The sequence below is a fragment of the Pituophis catenifer genome, unplaced genomic scaffold, assembly GCF_029215685.1.
Source record: "Pituophis catenifer annectens isolate HBS135680 unplaced genomic scaffold, rPitCat1.0.hap2 SCAF_6, whole genome shotgun sequence".
Taxonomy (NCBI): domain Eukaryota; kingdom Metazoa; phylum Chordata; class Lepidosauria; order Squamata; family Colubridae; genus Pituophis; species Pituophis catenifer.
In genome coordinates, this window is record NW_027256886.1 from 77,980,898 (window position 1) to 77,997,888 (window position 16,991).

The window sequence follows — 16,991 nt, forward strand, 5'->3', positions numbered from 1 at the left end:
ATCTTATCAAGGAGATTAGGAAAAGAACAGCCACCGGAAATTTTTACCTTGTCCTGGGCATCCCAGAAAGAGGATTACACCAAGAGCCACAAAGATCCTTCCAATAGGTTTGACAAGCATCTCCAATTTGGCTTGGGCACCTCCGCACTCCGCCAACCGTCACTGCTGATGTGGAAATGAAACAGGGGCAGGCGAGTGGCTGCCTTTACAAAAGGTTTCCAAACCTCAAACCCAACCCTTTCCTTGCATCACGACTTCCTGAGCTCAGAAAAGGGACACCTCTACTTACAAAGCCTAGATCCTAATTCTACACTCTTGATCTAATTGCTACAGGAAGCCAGTGTTTCCTCTGCAGATAAAGACGAGAAGGTCTACTCGGAGTAAAATCTTACCAGATTCAATGTTACTCCCAAAGAACAAGGGTGATATGCAGCATTGGTTTCAATTTTTGGGGAAAAAATCATTTACCTAGGAGTAAATTATATTGAATTGGTATCCATTGACTATTTAGCAATTCAAACATTTTGGAAGTTCTCCTCTACCAGCAGCCAAATTTCTATGAAGAATATTTAATATAAGTTAAAGCTATCATTTCTTATCCTAAATTAATCCATGTCAGAATATATTAAAATAAAGTAACACCTATTAATATAAAACTATATTAGCATGACATACTACCGTCCTCAAGTTATGGCCGAAATGAAGATGGCCAGTTTTGCAGAGATGGCGAAGATTTCAGCATATCTAAAAGATTGTTCACAAGAGACTTATGAATGGGAATGGAAAAAGTGGATAGATTATGTTCAGAACAAATACCAAACTAGGAAGTATCAAATAGCTTTCATTTGAAAATGATATATCAAGATAGAAATATGTTAATGTAATGAAGATAAAAAAGAAAATTATAAGGGGGAGGGAGGGGTTCAAGTTTTATATAAGTTTTATATAAAGGGTTTTTTTTTTTTTACTTGATATGAGTATACTGTGTGGAAGTCCAGGGGGAGGGGAGGGCTAGGGAGGGTTAGGGAGGTTGGGAAGGTTGGGGTGGGTTGGGGGGGGGGGAAAGGGGGGAAAATGTAATTGTAAAACTTTTGCAATAAAAAAAAAAAGTTATGGCCGAAATGGAGTCTGCCCATTATGGTCACAAGTCATGAGAGTTGTTAAGCAAAGTGCCCATGTGATCACCTCACTTAATGACCCCTTACCCCTACTCTCCCTGATGCAGTCATTCAGTGACTACCTAGGTTGTTAATCAGAGCACAGGATGTGTAAGTCACATATCAATACTGCCTCTGAGTTCATCTCCTAAATCCTTGGAAACAGTGTGAAGTAACTGGCTTTCCTTCTGCTGTACTAAAATTCTGAGAACAAAGAGCATCTGTTACAGGTTCTGACACAGCTGAATCCCCTTCCTGCAAAATCGTATCTGCCGCCATGATGCTGAGCCATCAATAGTGAACTTCGGTTTCCCAGTCATGGAAATGCAAAGGCCTGCATTCAAACTAGTTCAGGGGTCTCCAACCTTGGCAAACTTTAAGACTTGTGGACTTCAACTCCCAGAGTTCCTCAGCCAGCAACTGGCTGAGGAACTCTGGGAGTTGAAGTCCACAAGTCTTAAAATTTGCCAAGGTTGGAGACCCCTGACCTAGTACACGCTTTATGTGGATGTGACCCAAACTGGTAACAAACTGGTAAGAAACAAACCAATCCCAAAGACTTCAATCAAGAAATATATTTTTTTTATTAATGATTCAATTTGTGGGGGCCCAATACCACAGCTATTCTGAATGATTTACGGTTTAGAAAATTAAAAAGAAAAGAAGATACAGCAAAGAAAAAGGATATAGCTTGACCAGAAGTCTGAACCAAAGGCGCTCAACCACTGTCCTAATCTGGGAGTCTAATAGCTGTTGTTTTGTCAATTCTCTTTCAAGGTCCCGTTCTAACATCTCAAATTTGGTGGAGGTGGAAGGATGGGGTTACTTATACTTACAGTTTTCTTTCCAGCAAAGTGCTCCTCAATTCTTGGTTGTTTTGCAGTTTTCACGGACTGGAGAGATACCGGCAGTGGTGGGTTCCTCCCGGTTCGGTCCGGTTCGAGCCGGTAGCGGTGACGATATGACGTCACTGAACCAGTTCTTCCCCCCTGCCCTCCCACCCCCCCACCTCCCCACATTATTCTTACCTTTTATTTGGTCCCACCCCCAATCTATTGCTGCCTCCTGAGTCCCAGCTGATGACTAGAGGGAAAAAAACTGTTTAAACTCTTGCCGCGGGGCTTCAAAGGGCCGTCCTACAGCTGATCAGTGTTAAAAGCAAACAAATGAGTCGGGTCGTAAGTGCGAGTACTGGTCGTAAGTGCAAGGACCTTCCAGAAATGACTCTGACCAGCTAGCCACGCCCACCTAGTCACATGACCTCCAAGCCACGCCCACAAAACAAGCCACGCCCACAGAACCGGTAGTAAAAAAAATTAGAACCCACCCCTGGATACCGGGCTGGTACCATGGCCTTTCTTTCTTTTTCCCATGTCTTATCCGTCCTACGGAAAAAAAAAAAAAACCCTTTATCTGTGTTGTGGTCTTTGCTGTTATCTCATCCAAAGAATATTAATTAAATAAAAATGGATCCAGTGGGAATACTAAAAATTGATAAAATAAAATAAAACTGAGAGGCGCTACTGCAAATACGCTCCGGCAACTAACCTCCCGGCTCCCCCTCCCACCCTAATCTGGAACAATTTGCGGAAAATCGAAAAGATGGAAGAAGTATGGAACTCCGGAGTCATGCCACTGCACATGTTCTCATTCAAACCATCTGCTATTGTAGCTGGACCTCTCTCAATCTCGGTCACTTCAAATGAAGACATAACTGCATCATGGCAATTCTCCTTCTACCATTGTCAGAGAAGCATGGCTGCCTCTCTTGAGGAATAACTGTTTTCTTGAGCAAGGAAGAAAAGCAAACAAATAACAAATCAGTATTGGTAGCCCTCGACTTATGGTGGTGGGTTTCAAAATTTTTTACTACCGGTTCTGTGAGTGTGGCTTGGTGGGCGTGGCATGGCATGGCGGGCGTGGCATGGCATGGCTTGGTGGGCGTGGCATGGCTTGGTGGGCGTGGCAGGGGATACTGTAAAATCTCCATTCCCACCCCACTCCAGGGGAAGGATACTGTAAAATCTCTATTCTCACCCCACTCCAGGGGAAGGATACTGTAAAATCCCCATTTCCTCCCCATCAGCTGGGACTCGGGAGGCAGAGAATCGATGGGGGCGGGGCCAGTCAGAGGTGCTTTTGCCGGTTCTCCAAACTACTCAAAATTTCTGCTACCGGTTCTCCAGAACTGGTCAGAACCTGTTGAAACCCACCTCTGCTTACGACCACAATTGGGATCAGAATATCTGTTGCTAAGCAAGGCAATTGTTAAGTGAATCATGTCCGATTTTATGACCCATTTCACCATGGTTATTAAGCAAATCACTACAGTTGGTAAGTGAATAATGCAGTTGTTAAGCAACTCCAACTTTGCTTATCGGAAGCCAGCTGGGAAGGTTGGAAATGGTGACTGATCATGTGACCCAGGGATGCTGCAACCATCATAAATGCATGGCAGTTGCCAAGCATCTGAATTTTGATCATGTGACTGTGGGAAATCTGCGGTGCTTGTAAATGTGAGGTCATAAATCACTTTTTTCCAGTGCTGTTGTAGTTTTCAAAAAGTCACTAAGCAAATTATTGTAAATTGAGAACTAGCGGTACAATAAGTGATGGGAACATTATAGACATGTTCAAGGAATCCCCAAAACATTTTTATAAAGTCTGTCAATCACGGTATCTGCTACTGATGGAACATAGGCAGTATGCATATCAAGCCTCTCTCTGTACTATTATCCTTTTTTGAAATTGACATTTTATTTTTCCTGGAGCAAAAATCTGGGGCTTGAATTTTCCATTTTACTTTGGCCTTCTGCTAAGACTTTGGCTATCATACTTGCCTCTGGGTCAGTGGTGAAATCTAAAATTTGTTACTACCGGTTCTGTGGACGTGGCTTGGTGGGGGGTAATGTGACTGGGTGGGCGTGGCCAATTTTTTTTTTACTTTAAAAACATTTTTTCTACAACCTCTTCAGTGAAGAGGATGTAAAAAAATGTTTTCAAAAGGCTCTGACTATCCCAGCTGAGTTGCCTGATCGGCAGAGGCTTTTTTTCTTTTAAAAGCCTCTGACGATCAGGCAACTCAGCTGAGATCGTCAGAGGCTTTTAAAAGCATTTTTTCTACAACCTCTGAAGAAGTTGTAGAAAAAATGCTTTTAAAAGCCTTTGACGATCCCAGCTGAGACGCGCGATCATCATAGGCTTTTTTTTTTAATTTTTAAAAGCATTTTTTTGGCCGAAGAGGTTGTAGAAAAAATGCTTTTAAAAGTTAAAAAAAAGCCTCTGATGATCGTGTGGCTCAGCTGGGCATGGTGGGGGGGGGGCGCAGGGATTTTTGCTACTGGTTCTCCGAACCACCCACCTCCATCGCTACTGGATCGGGTGATCCGGTCCGAACCAGGAGCATTTCACCCCTGCTCTTGGTGCCTATGATCTTAAAAGGATTACGTGTGTTGCAGCTGAGACCAGAAGTCCCTTACTCTTATATCTGTATTCAATCTTTTAGGGTGATTGGCTTGGCTTTGGTAAATGGGATTCTGTGACTGGTGTGTTCACAACGGCAACACCAATGTATTTTCAGAACATGGCCAGAGCAGAGAAGATGAAAGCTGCCTACTCTAACAAACACCTACAGTATATCGAAAAACCAGCTCATGTGTCTTTATGACTCAGTTTGAAAAATATTCATTGGAAAAATAGATAACATTGTCAAAAGAACATTTTATGTAGCGTAAAGGAAGTTGTACTCAACAAGTAGGCATACCACAGAGTCATTCTACCCAGTTTATTTCCTATTGATGCTCTTTCTCACCTCTTAATGTGATGTTTATTAACAAAATAGGAAGTAATAATGACAGTAGTCCTTGACTTACAACCGTTCAGTTAGGGACTACTGTTCGAAGTTACAACGGCACTGAAAAAAAGTGTCATGACCAGTTTTCACACTTCAACCATTGCAGCATCCTTCATGGTCACACGATCAAAATTCGATCACTTGGCAACTGGCATGTACTTATGACAGTTCCACTGTCCCAGAGTCATGGGATCACCATTTGTGTGCTTCCCAGCCAGCTTCTGACAAGCAAAGTCAATGGGGGAAGGCAGATTTGCTTAATGACCACGTGATTCACTTAACAACTGCAGTGATTCGCTTAGCAACTGTGGCAAAAAAGGTTGTAAAATGAGGCAAAACTCACTGAACAACTGACCTGGGTACTTGCGGGACCGCCTACTACCACCAATAGCCTCCTACCGGCCGGTACGGTCTCATAGAGAGGGGCTCCTCCGGGTGCTGTCGGCCAAACAATGTCGACTGGCTGCCCCCAGGGGGAGAGCCTTCTCTCTGGGGGCACCTACCATCTGGAACGAGCTCCCCCCAGAGATACGGAGGATCCCGGATCTGCCCACCTTCCGCCACGCTCTAAAGACCTTTTTATTTCACCAGGCGGGCCTGGCCTAACTTTCTCCCTCTTTTTAAACATTTTTAATATTTTTAATATTTTTTTAATAGTATTTTTAATAGTCAAAGTTTAAATTTGTTTTAAATTGATTGGGTTTTAAATTTGTCTGGGCCAAACTATTTAATTTGATTTTATCTCTGCTTTTTAAATTTTGTTGGCTGTTCACCGCCCTGAGTCCTTCGGGAGTAGGGCGGTATATAAATCAAATAAAAGTAAAAGTAAAAAGTTGCTGAGCAGCAGAATTTTTAGGCTCAATTGTGGTCATAAGTCAAGGACTACCTGTACTTGTACGGTAAGTGATGTGGTCTGCAGATCTCAGAAAGGTATTTCACATTGCTTGCTTTTGTAAACCTTCCAATGAATCCAAATGTAGCGTAAACAATGTGAGTATGTACACAGGTACTGTAGCTTACATCCTTTTCTTTTTAGGAAAACTGTAAAAGCTTGGAATCAGGGAAATTAGATGTGTAGCCCACATCACAAAAAAAGTGACTATGAGCTAAGTGATGTTTGCTATTGCACTGATGCAGTGGTGGGTTTCAAATTTGTTTACTACCAGTTCTGTGGGTGTGGCTTGGTGGGCGTGGCAGGGGAAGGATACTGTAAAGTCTCCATTCCCACCCCACTGCAGGGGAAGGTTACTGCAACATCCCCATTTCCTCCCGATCAGCTGGGACTCAGGAGGCAGAGAATAGATGGGGTGGGGCCAGTCAGAATTTTTACTACCGGTTCTCCGAACTACTCAAAATTTCTGCTACCGGTTCTCCAGTGCAGAGGTGGAAAGACTTCTGCCCAATTTGGTTTCCTCTCTAATTCAGCACTGAAAGTAGTTTATTCTAAATATTTTATTGTCCCATCTGGCCTGTGACATAATACAATTGCTAAGAAGTCAGGGATGGTACTCACTTACCTTCACTACTGGTTCACAAATGTGAGCACACGCGCCACCACCATGCATGCACAGAACCTTCCACACATGCGTAGAGCATCAAAAACAGGATGTGATGACGTCCGGGCGGGTGGGCAAAACCTCTCGCAGCCGCCGCTACTAGTTCACCCGAACCGGATAGAACTGGCTGAATACCACCACTGTAAGGGGTTGACTGAGAAGGGAAAGTGAAATTAGCATGCTTCCACTCTTTGAATGGTTAAAAGATGATCAATAATTTTACCGTCCACGGTCAAGTTGGGAGGAAAAACCGGATTGCATTCTAACTAGTCTATAAGGTTTTCCTATAAGGTGGCCATTTTGATTTTCTGCGAAGCAAAATGGCACCATCTTAACTACTGTCTAAATCGGGGGGAGGGGGTCCAACCCTGGCAATTTTAAGGCTTATAGACTTCAACTCCCAGAATTCCCTAGCCAGCATACCTCTTGCTAGGGTTCCTTTGATGGCAAACGGATAACACAATATACTTTTTTCTTATGGAGTATTTAAACTGCTTGTACCAATCTCTCTAAAACAGGGGTGTCAAACTCGATTTCATTGAGGGCCGCATCAGGGTTGTGTTTGACCTCAGGGGGCTGGAGTGAGCATGGCTGGGGTGGGATAGGTGTGGCCAGTTTGACATCACTTGTGTTGGGGGCGCCTGTGGTGGCCCGAGCACTCTGCCAACGAAAACGGGCGCCTGAGCTCCTTTTCGGGCTGCAACCATCTGCCAGCAAAAATGGAGCTCGGGAGGGCCACCCTCTTGAGCTCCGTTTTCACTGGCAGGGGCACTGCAGGCCAGTTCTCTGCTGTCTCCAGGGCAGCCCTACGGGCCAGATCTAAGCACCTTGAGTTTGACACCCCTGCTCTAAGACATTTCTAAATACTTTCAAACCATTCTAGTTCAGCGAGCTGTTCTTTCAAAGGAAATTGAACCTTGGCTAAGTGTTCCCAAGAAGTCTCAGCACAAGATCATAGTCAGATAAAATTACATTATTCAGCAAGAAGAGAAAAAGGTGATGTGCAGAATAAAGCAGAATCTGTACTCTGTAATTACCATAATTGACACGTCCACAAATTAAATTATATATTGTATCCAATACATAACACCATAGCCTAATGGGTCATTGTCTGCACAAAAGCTGACAATTACAAACGGAGAAGGCGTAAGAGGCATCTTATCCCTCCATTGCTGCCTCCTTCCAAATAATGCAGGCACGTTCCAGCAACTTTTACTATGTGTAAATTAGGATTAGATGCAGTGGTGGGGTTCAAGTAATTTAACAACCGGTTCTCTGCCTTAATGATTTCTTCCAACAACCATTTTGCCAAAGTGCTCAGAAAGTTAACAACCAGTTCTCCCGCAGTGGTGCGAACTGGCTGATTAGATGACCTCCAAGGTCCCTTCCAGTCCTGGAATGATTTTTTCCCAAAGAATTATAACCCAACTTTGTGACTAGCCTGTGGTTTAACAAAATGCATTAGCATCTCTGGTGCATTGCATTGATCAGAGGTCAATATTGTTAAGTTAAACAGGAAATACTTAATAGAAATATAATATTCTTACCATTACCTACTATAATTTTTTTATTGATTTAAGCATAAGCCTTAGGACATGGGTTCTTTAAAAAGATTTGAAACAGCAGCCTCCATGGATACATAGTGAGGTCTGCTTTTAAAATAGCTGCCGGGCAAAATCCGCTTTAAGTATTGATGATAATAAATGCCTCCTTTGAGGAAATGGTCTTGCTGGTTTAACAGTAATCTCTTCATAAGTTTAAGGTTTTCTCTCCTTGCCTTAACCCTTCTCGAGAGTCCAATTCTGTAGCACTTCCACCCCATGCCATATCTAGTTCTAAATCCTTCTTTAAACCGTTAATTTGGAGCTGACACAAGAGAAGTCTTCTCTTTTGAAATGCAGAAAAGAAATAACTCTGAAATGCAGGAAATGCGCAGGGGACACAATGGGCAAATCAATGGCGCAACTCTGCAGAAGACTATCAAAGTTAGGCCATCAGCATTTCCATCTCCTGAGCTAGTGCCAATCCCACTATAGCAAAAATCCCCTCTTCTACCTGCCCCCCCCGGAAATAAAATACATTCTAGTGGCTCCTCAATCTAAGTTCATGCTTTTTGGTGTATTTATGAAGTTGCTTGGTGGTTTGCAAAACAGAAACAACAACTGAGCCTTTGCTATCCAAGGAAACTTCCCAGCTACCAAGGGACCATTCCTCCATGAGTGCATCTCCATGACACAAAGAAGAAGGGGTCAACCTATTCTCCAAAGCATCTGAAGGCAGGACAAAAAGCAATGGATGGAAACTAATTGAAGAGAGAACCAACCTACAGTAGTGGCCAAAATTGTGGAAACCTTTTGGGAAAAGTGTATTTTCTAAAACTAGCTAATAACACCACTTTTTTTTTTTTTTTTTGGAGTAGTAGCGTAAAATTATATATCAATGGAAAGATAGTTTAATCAAGAATGTAATGCAATAACTTTTAGGAAGGATTTGCTATTAGAATAGCAGTTACAGTATAAAGAAGAAAAGTGAAACACGTAGAAAAAACAAGATATACAAAAATTATCACCATGTCAGTTAATACTTAGTTGGATAACCTTTAGCATGAATTATGGCCTTACAACGTCTTCCCATGGAGTGAACCAAGTTTTTCTGTTCTGCAGCTGTTGTAATGTGAAACCAAGATTGAACGATTGTTTCTATTAACAGGGTTTTATTGCTGGGTCGCTTCTGACTAACAAGTTTCTTTAGTCGGCTCCATAGATTTTCAATTGGGTTAAGGTCTGGGCTATTCCCAGGCCATTCCAGCAGTGGAATAGGATTATCTTGAAACTCCCCCCCAAAAAAGTGGTGTTATTAGCCATCAAAAATATACTTTTCTCAAAAGGTTTCCACAATTTTGGCCACTACTGTAGAACTGAGGAGAAATTTCCCAGCAGTCAGAACCAATCAATGGAATGGCTTACCTCCAAAAGTTGTGAGTCCTTCACCAGAGACTGTTAAGAAGAGATTGGACAGCCATTTGTCCAAAATGGTATAGGGACTCATGCTTAAGCAGAGGGCTGGACTAGAAGACCTCCAAGGTCCCTTCCAACTCGGTTATTCAGTTATTCTGTTAAAATAATGAAGTGATATTTAATGGTAAAATGGTAGCCCCTTGGCAACTTTCAAACTAGGTACTTTGCTTATAGTTATAATTATGTTGGCATATTGATACTGCAGATGGGTAGGAGGGTGGGACCATAAGACCTAAGGATTCAAATGCCAACAAATTATAGGAAAAGCAGGGACAAGTTGAGTGGGTGGGAAGGAAAGCGTCATGGCTTCCTTTAGTCAAGAAGCTGAGGTGAGACAAAAAGGACCATCTTTGCCAAGCTCTGCAAGGTCACAATGATTTAAAATTAAAACAAATCAAAACACATAAAATATGAGTTTGGGGGGGGGCTACTTCAAATAAGTCAACGCAGAGTCAGAAAAGAAGTAACTCAGTTGGCCCAAATAACACGTGTTGTCTGGTGAGACTAGATGGGAACTGTTTCTGAAGTGAAGGGAATGAGTCTTAGCAAAACACGGCATTTTTTCTTCTCATTCCTTCTTTGAAAGCCATAATTATAATTAGAAAACGTCATATTATTATGACGAGAAGCGTTGTTGGAAACACTTGGCCATTTTTTGCAGCCCTAGAGTTCCCCCCTGACAATCACTGCTGATTATTTTGAGACAGAAGACAGAAACTGCGTCAACTCTCCCCTTAACGTGGCGTAAAAACAAATACCCACCCCTACCCCCAGGGAAAAACTAAAGATTTCAGCTTCCTCCATACATATGACAAGGCTGTCTTCTCGTATTTTCTCCACCTCCTGTGGGTTTCGCCACTCTTGCCAGATGCTAAGGCTGCCCACAAGACGCTGCCAACCTCTAGAGCTAAATTTGGATTGGTTCTGGTTCAACAAAGAGCTGGTGGGATTCCCCACATGAACCACGAAGGAACCATGATTTCTATATGCGTGGAGGGAACATGGCCCTTAATTCATACACAAATAAAACTGGGTCTTAATGTGACTTTTTCCCTCCTAAAAAAAGTCCCTATAACCCAGGGGTCTCCAAATTTGACAACTTTAAGACTTCTGGACTTCAATTCCCAGAATTCCTCAGCCAGCCATGTTGGCTGAGGAATTCTGGGAGTTGAAGTCCAGAAGTCTTAAAGTTGCCAAGTTTGGAGACCCCTGCTATAACCTGTCAAGATGAAATGATAACAGGCAGGTGATATTGCAAGGATGCTGGGCTTTGAGATGCTACGGTGGTTGGATTGGAGAGGAAAGACTGAATACAGGGAGTCCCCAACTTGCACCCTCATTAGACCCCAAAATTTCCATTGCCTAAGTGAGACAGTTGTTTAGTGAGTTTTGCTTCATTTTATGACCCTTTTTGCCACAGTCGTTAAGTGAGTCACTGCAGTTGTTAAGTTAGTAACATAGCTTTATGTTATTGATTCTTGATGAACGTATCTTTTCTTTTATGTACACTGAGAGCATATGCACCAAGCCAAATTCCTTGTGTGTCCAATCACACTTGGCCAATAAAGAATTCTATTCTATTTAAAGTGAATCTGGCTTTCCCATTCACTTTGCTCGTCAGAAGGTTGCAAAAGCTGATCACATGATCCCGGGACAATGTAACTGTCTTATACAGGAGTCAGTTGCTAAGCATTTGAATTTTGATCACATGACCACGGGGATGCCGCAACAGTCGTTAAGTGTGAAAAATGGCCATAGGTCACTTTTTTCAGTGCTGTTGTAACTTCAAATGGTCACTAAACGAAAGGTTGTAAGTCGAGGACGACCTGTAAAGATAAATTCTGTACGGTGCCTCTCCGGGGAGACTTCATTGTGGTTGAGTAATGGCAGCTTGAACACTGGTTGAGGCAAGAATTCCTAGCAACGGGAAGATTTGTGAGATGTAAATGCCTTATTCCCTATTGTGTAAATAATGTATATATGGGACATCGGGGGTTAACTTATTCTTTGGTTCCTAATGTATTCATAATTCACCACTCCCATCTTTGACTCCACCCCTTGTGTATATAAGGAGCCACCTTCACCATTTTCCTTGCTTCTATCTGTGAATATTCAGTGAATATAGAATGCCTGTTATAATTAAAGAGAAATATATTTAAACCTCTAACTCTTATTATCATTATTGAGTCTGATCCTGAAAATATTGCAACAAGCTGGTAGCAGAGGATGGTTAATTGACTCAATAAATACTTAAAAATGTCTAAGAAAGATAAGCCCAACACCAGGGCCTACAGCAAAGAAATAGAAACTGAACAAGAAATAATCAACGAATCCACAAACGCGATTTCGAGAGAATCCGAAGAATACACCACTGAAGAAGAAGAACTAATAAATGAAAATAATGACCAGGAGGAAATCGAAATAGAAAATAACGAACTCAGGTCAGAGATATTAAAACTATTAAAAAGACAGAAGAATGATGAAAGCCTCATCGCGAATCTCCAAGAAATGCTGAAAAACAGCGGAGCAGCGAGAGAGAAAAACATCGCTAAAGAGAAACCCAAAGACCAAAAAACTGTGAGTGATATGACTACAGAGAAAGTCGTTATGAAAAAGAAAAGATGTGATCCCGCGCGAAATTTTGAATGGCAGCCATCTTGGTTTCAACAAGCCTCCAAAGTGAGCGAAGCAGAGCCAATCAAAATGCTCAGTTCAAAATTTCTGGCGCGAAAAACGTTATCAGACAACGAAAGTGAAAAGGAAGATTCAAACTCTTCAGAAGAACCAGAATCAGAAAGCGAAGACGACTTAACGAAATCCCAAGTAAAGTCAGCAATGAAGACGCTTCTTGCTGCATTTGGGCCAAAATTAAAAATTTCCAAAGCGACAACGAAGAAGCTAGAGAACAAGCCGATACCTCAAGACCTGCACGCTCCCATCCTGACTTCGAGAGCGACGACGCCCGAGCCCAGAGAGCCATGTCGATTCCGCCCTACACCGCAGACCGGATCAAGTACCAACGCACACAAAAGAAAGAGAAGAGCAGTCGCCGCCATCAAGACTCCTAAAACTGAGCCAGAAACCGACTCGTCTGAAGAGGAGCGGAGCGAGCGAGCTGCAATGGAGAGAACCTTCCACGACGACGCCAAAGAAGAAATGAGCAACGCGCATGTGCGAAACTACGTAGACGGTCCGGAAAGACTTGAACTGGTCAGAGAACCGCGCAGACTCGTTGCGAGCATCCCCATGCCGTTTTGCAATTTCCTGCACTTGCGAGACCACGGACTACCTCAGGTTGTAAGTAATGGACAAAATAATGTGGGAAACTTACCCAGTGACTTCCCAAAACTTAGAGTTGATGGCATTAATTTGCAAGAATGGTATCAACAGCTCCAGGTTGTCTTTATGAAAGAAAATTTACTATTCTTTATCACTAGTCCTCCAAGAAGACCTTGGACTTTAAAAATAGATTGTTTACATCATAGAGCATTTTTCTTAATAATATCTAGCGTGTCTCCTACAATGTATCATAGCATCAAACCAAACCTAACTGTGTCAGAAATAATTCAATGCATGTTTAATCTGTTTCACAGCGATAGTGTAGCTACCACTACAAGAATGTCTAAGGATTTCTTTTCTTCCAGAGTAAAACCAGGGGTTTCCATAAGTGAGCATTTGATATCTCTAAACAAAATAAGAGCTGAGCTGCATTTGAGGGGGGAAGTGATTTCAGATCAAACAATGAAAAGTGTTATTATCAATTCACTTGATTCATCATGGGATAGTTTTATGTCATACTTAGACACCATCAATCTAGGATATTTATCCATAGAAAGTCTATCTAACAAATTGATAGCAGAAGACAATTCAAGAAAAAATCGTTCCAGCAATCACACAGAACACAAATCTTTTAGGAAGGTAGCTTTCCAAGAAAAATACAATGAAGCTTTTAAATGCCATAATTGTGGGTCCAGGGAACACAATAGAAGAGACTGTCCCAAAATCTCAAAGGAGAGACATAGGTCAGAGTATAGGAGCAAATACAATTATAGACAGTCTTCCACAGATAGACATAAATATAGAAGCCCACCAAATTACAGAGAAAGTAGAGGGGGTAGAGAAAATTCAAAAGAGAGAAAATCTGGTTCACTGAATGGACTAAATAAACAAGACAGTACTAAAACACAACAAAATGAGAACAATAATTGGCTTATTGATTCTGGGGCAACCAACCACACCACTAATAACAAAAATATATTGTCTTCATTTACAGAAGATAAATTTGTAATAAAGGTAGCTAATCAAGAAAAGGTTCAAGTATTAGGCAGAGGAAATGTGACCTTGCCTGGCCTAGGAAAAATAGAGGGGGTATTGTTAATTCCAGAAATACCTCATAACATACTAAGTGCTATAAAACTAAGCAGAGATTCTGACATCAATATAGTTTTCTCAAAGGGGAAAGCAACTTTAGAGAAGGACAAAACAAATGTAGGCACTGTGATGATTAAAGGAGGCCTACCCTATCTAATAACAAAAGAAAGATGGTTACATAACATTGATTCAAATATGGAAGATTGTATTGAGGCAGATGATGAAAATATTAGTAACAGTGACAATGATGAATGTAAAATATCTCATGATCACGCAAATACACACAATGAGAAGAAACCAAGAATAGGTAAACCAATTCATGATGAGTGTGCTCACATCTTGCATAGGAAGTTAGGACATGCAAGTTTTCCTGTAGTACAAAAAATGACTGAACACGCAGAAGGTGTCAAAATAAAAAATTGTGAAAATTATTTGGAATGCTCAGTATGTAAATCCACTAAACTAAAAACTAGTCCCAGACCAAAAAAATCCAACAGATCAACTAACAAAATTTTTGACTTAGTACATATGGACTTAGTTGGTCCATTAACTCCATCAATCACTTATAGAAAACGTTACTTCCTAACAATAGTAGACGATTACAGTCGCTATGGTTTTGTTTACACATTAAAACACAAGGATGAAACCTTTCAGAAATTTAAGGAATTCTACAAACGCATAGAAACACAACATAATATCAGAATAAAACAAATTATGACAGATAGGGGATGTGAATTCATGTCTAAAGAATTCTCCCAATGGTTAAAGGATAGAGGAATGCTACATTTCACATCTAGTCCATTTTCTGCGTTCCAAAACGGGATTGCAGAGAGAAAGAATTCCACACTACAAACCATGATTAGGTGCACATTAGAGGATGCTGGTTTAGGCAAACAATTTTGGTCAGAAGCCTTACATTATTCAAATTACACTCAAAACAGAACCTGGTCCAGTATTGTGAATAAAACACCATATGAGGTGATGTATAATAGGAAACCCAAATTAGCACACATGCACATATTTGGAGTCACTGCAGACGTACACATACCTAAGCAGTTGAGGAGAAAGGGAGAAAACGTATCCAGAAGATTAAGATTTATGGGATATGAAACTGGCACCAAAGGGTACAGATTCATTGATAATAATAACAAATTTATAGTTTCCAGAACAGCTGTGTTCCATGAACAGGCCAATTGGTCTAAATTACATCTTAATGAAATATTTCCAAATAAATGCAAAGATACAAAATCTTGTGAGGAAGGGACAATAGAAAATCAAAATATCAACAAAAATAAAAACAAAACCAAAACTTGGACAAATAGTCAGCACAAAATAAAGACAGACACATTAACCAAAAAAGAAGCAAGATATTTGCATGATTACCATAGCAAACCTGAAAGAGCTATTAGAAACAATAGAAATCAAATACCAAATAAATACAGAGATTACATAATGCATATGGATGGTGAACAAATGACACCTAATACATATGAGGAAGTATTAAAACTCCCTCGTGAAGAAAAGGAAAAGTGGGAACTAGCTATGAAAAAAGAGATGGAAAGTTTGCAAGGATTAAATGTGTTTACACCTGCGATTGCACCTAAAGATAAAACAATTATAGGTACCAGGTGGATTTATAAAATTAAGAATCTAGAAGGAGGCAATACTCTATACAAAGCTAGATTGGTTGCACAAGGTTATGCACAAAAATATCCGGAGGACTATACTGACACGTACTCCCCCACAGTAAGAACAGAGAGTGTTAAAACAGCTCTAGTAGTGGCATCTGCACTCAATCTTGATGTATTTCAATATGACATACAGACTGCGTATTTACACGCAAAGCTAGATAAGGAAATATATGTAAGAGCACCACACAGTCAATACACTAATAAGAATGAAATTTGGCTATTGAACAAGAGTCTATACGGATTAAAGCAATCTGGCAAAAGATGGTACGATTGCTTGGTAAAAGTGCTTAAGACCATGGATTTCAACGCTACCACTGCTGATAACTGTTTCTTTGTAAAAAAGAGTGATGATCACATTGAATTTGTATTAATTTATGTAGATGATATTTTATATATAGGAAAACACAAGGAGAGAAGAGAAACCTTTGTAAACAAGCTAAACGAACATTTCTCGTTGAAATCTCTAGGTAAAGTAAACAAATACCTTGGTGTACAAATTAACAAAACTAGAAGGGGATTCAAACTTACTCAGAAAGATAAAATCATTGAACTTCTGAACAAATGCAATTTAAACAATGCCAAACCCTGTGACACTCCTATGCAAACTGATTTCCTTAGAAACACTGATGAATCTTCCCCTGAATTCAAGGATAATACATTTTATAGATCAGTCATAGGTTCACTTCTTTATATATCTAATTGGACCAGACCAGATATTGCATTACCACTCAACTTATTGTCAAGATATGTTAGCAAACCAACATTGTATCATTGGGAAGCAGTCAAAAGAATTCTAAGATATCTGAAAAGTACATTAGACTTTTGCTTAGTATTAGAACCTAGTAATAATAAAGAACCAAAACTTACATGTTACGCTGATGCGGATTGGGCTGGAGATATATCATGCAGAAAAAGCACTTCTGGTTATATTTTTCTATTAAATGACTGTCCAGTTTACTGGTACACTGGTAAACAAGAACTGGTAGCCACTTCGACCACAGAAGCGGAATATGTTTGTTTGTCCAAAGCTGCAAATAACCTTGTATGGTTTAATGATTTGATTTCAGATGTTTGGAAAAAACCTGCTTTGCCTTTTGTTATGCATGAAGATAATAAAGCAGCCATTGAAATATCCAGATCCGATGCCATTGGACAAAGGTCCAGGCATATAGATATAAAATTTAAGCATGTGAGACAATTGTCTCAAGATGGATTTATCAAAGCAGTGCATTGTGATACCTCTGAACAATTAGCTGACATATTGACGAAGCCTTTACCTTCAAAACAGCACAAATATTTAACATCAAAATTATATGTCTTATATTGTCCTGAATCTGAATGTAATT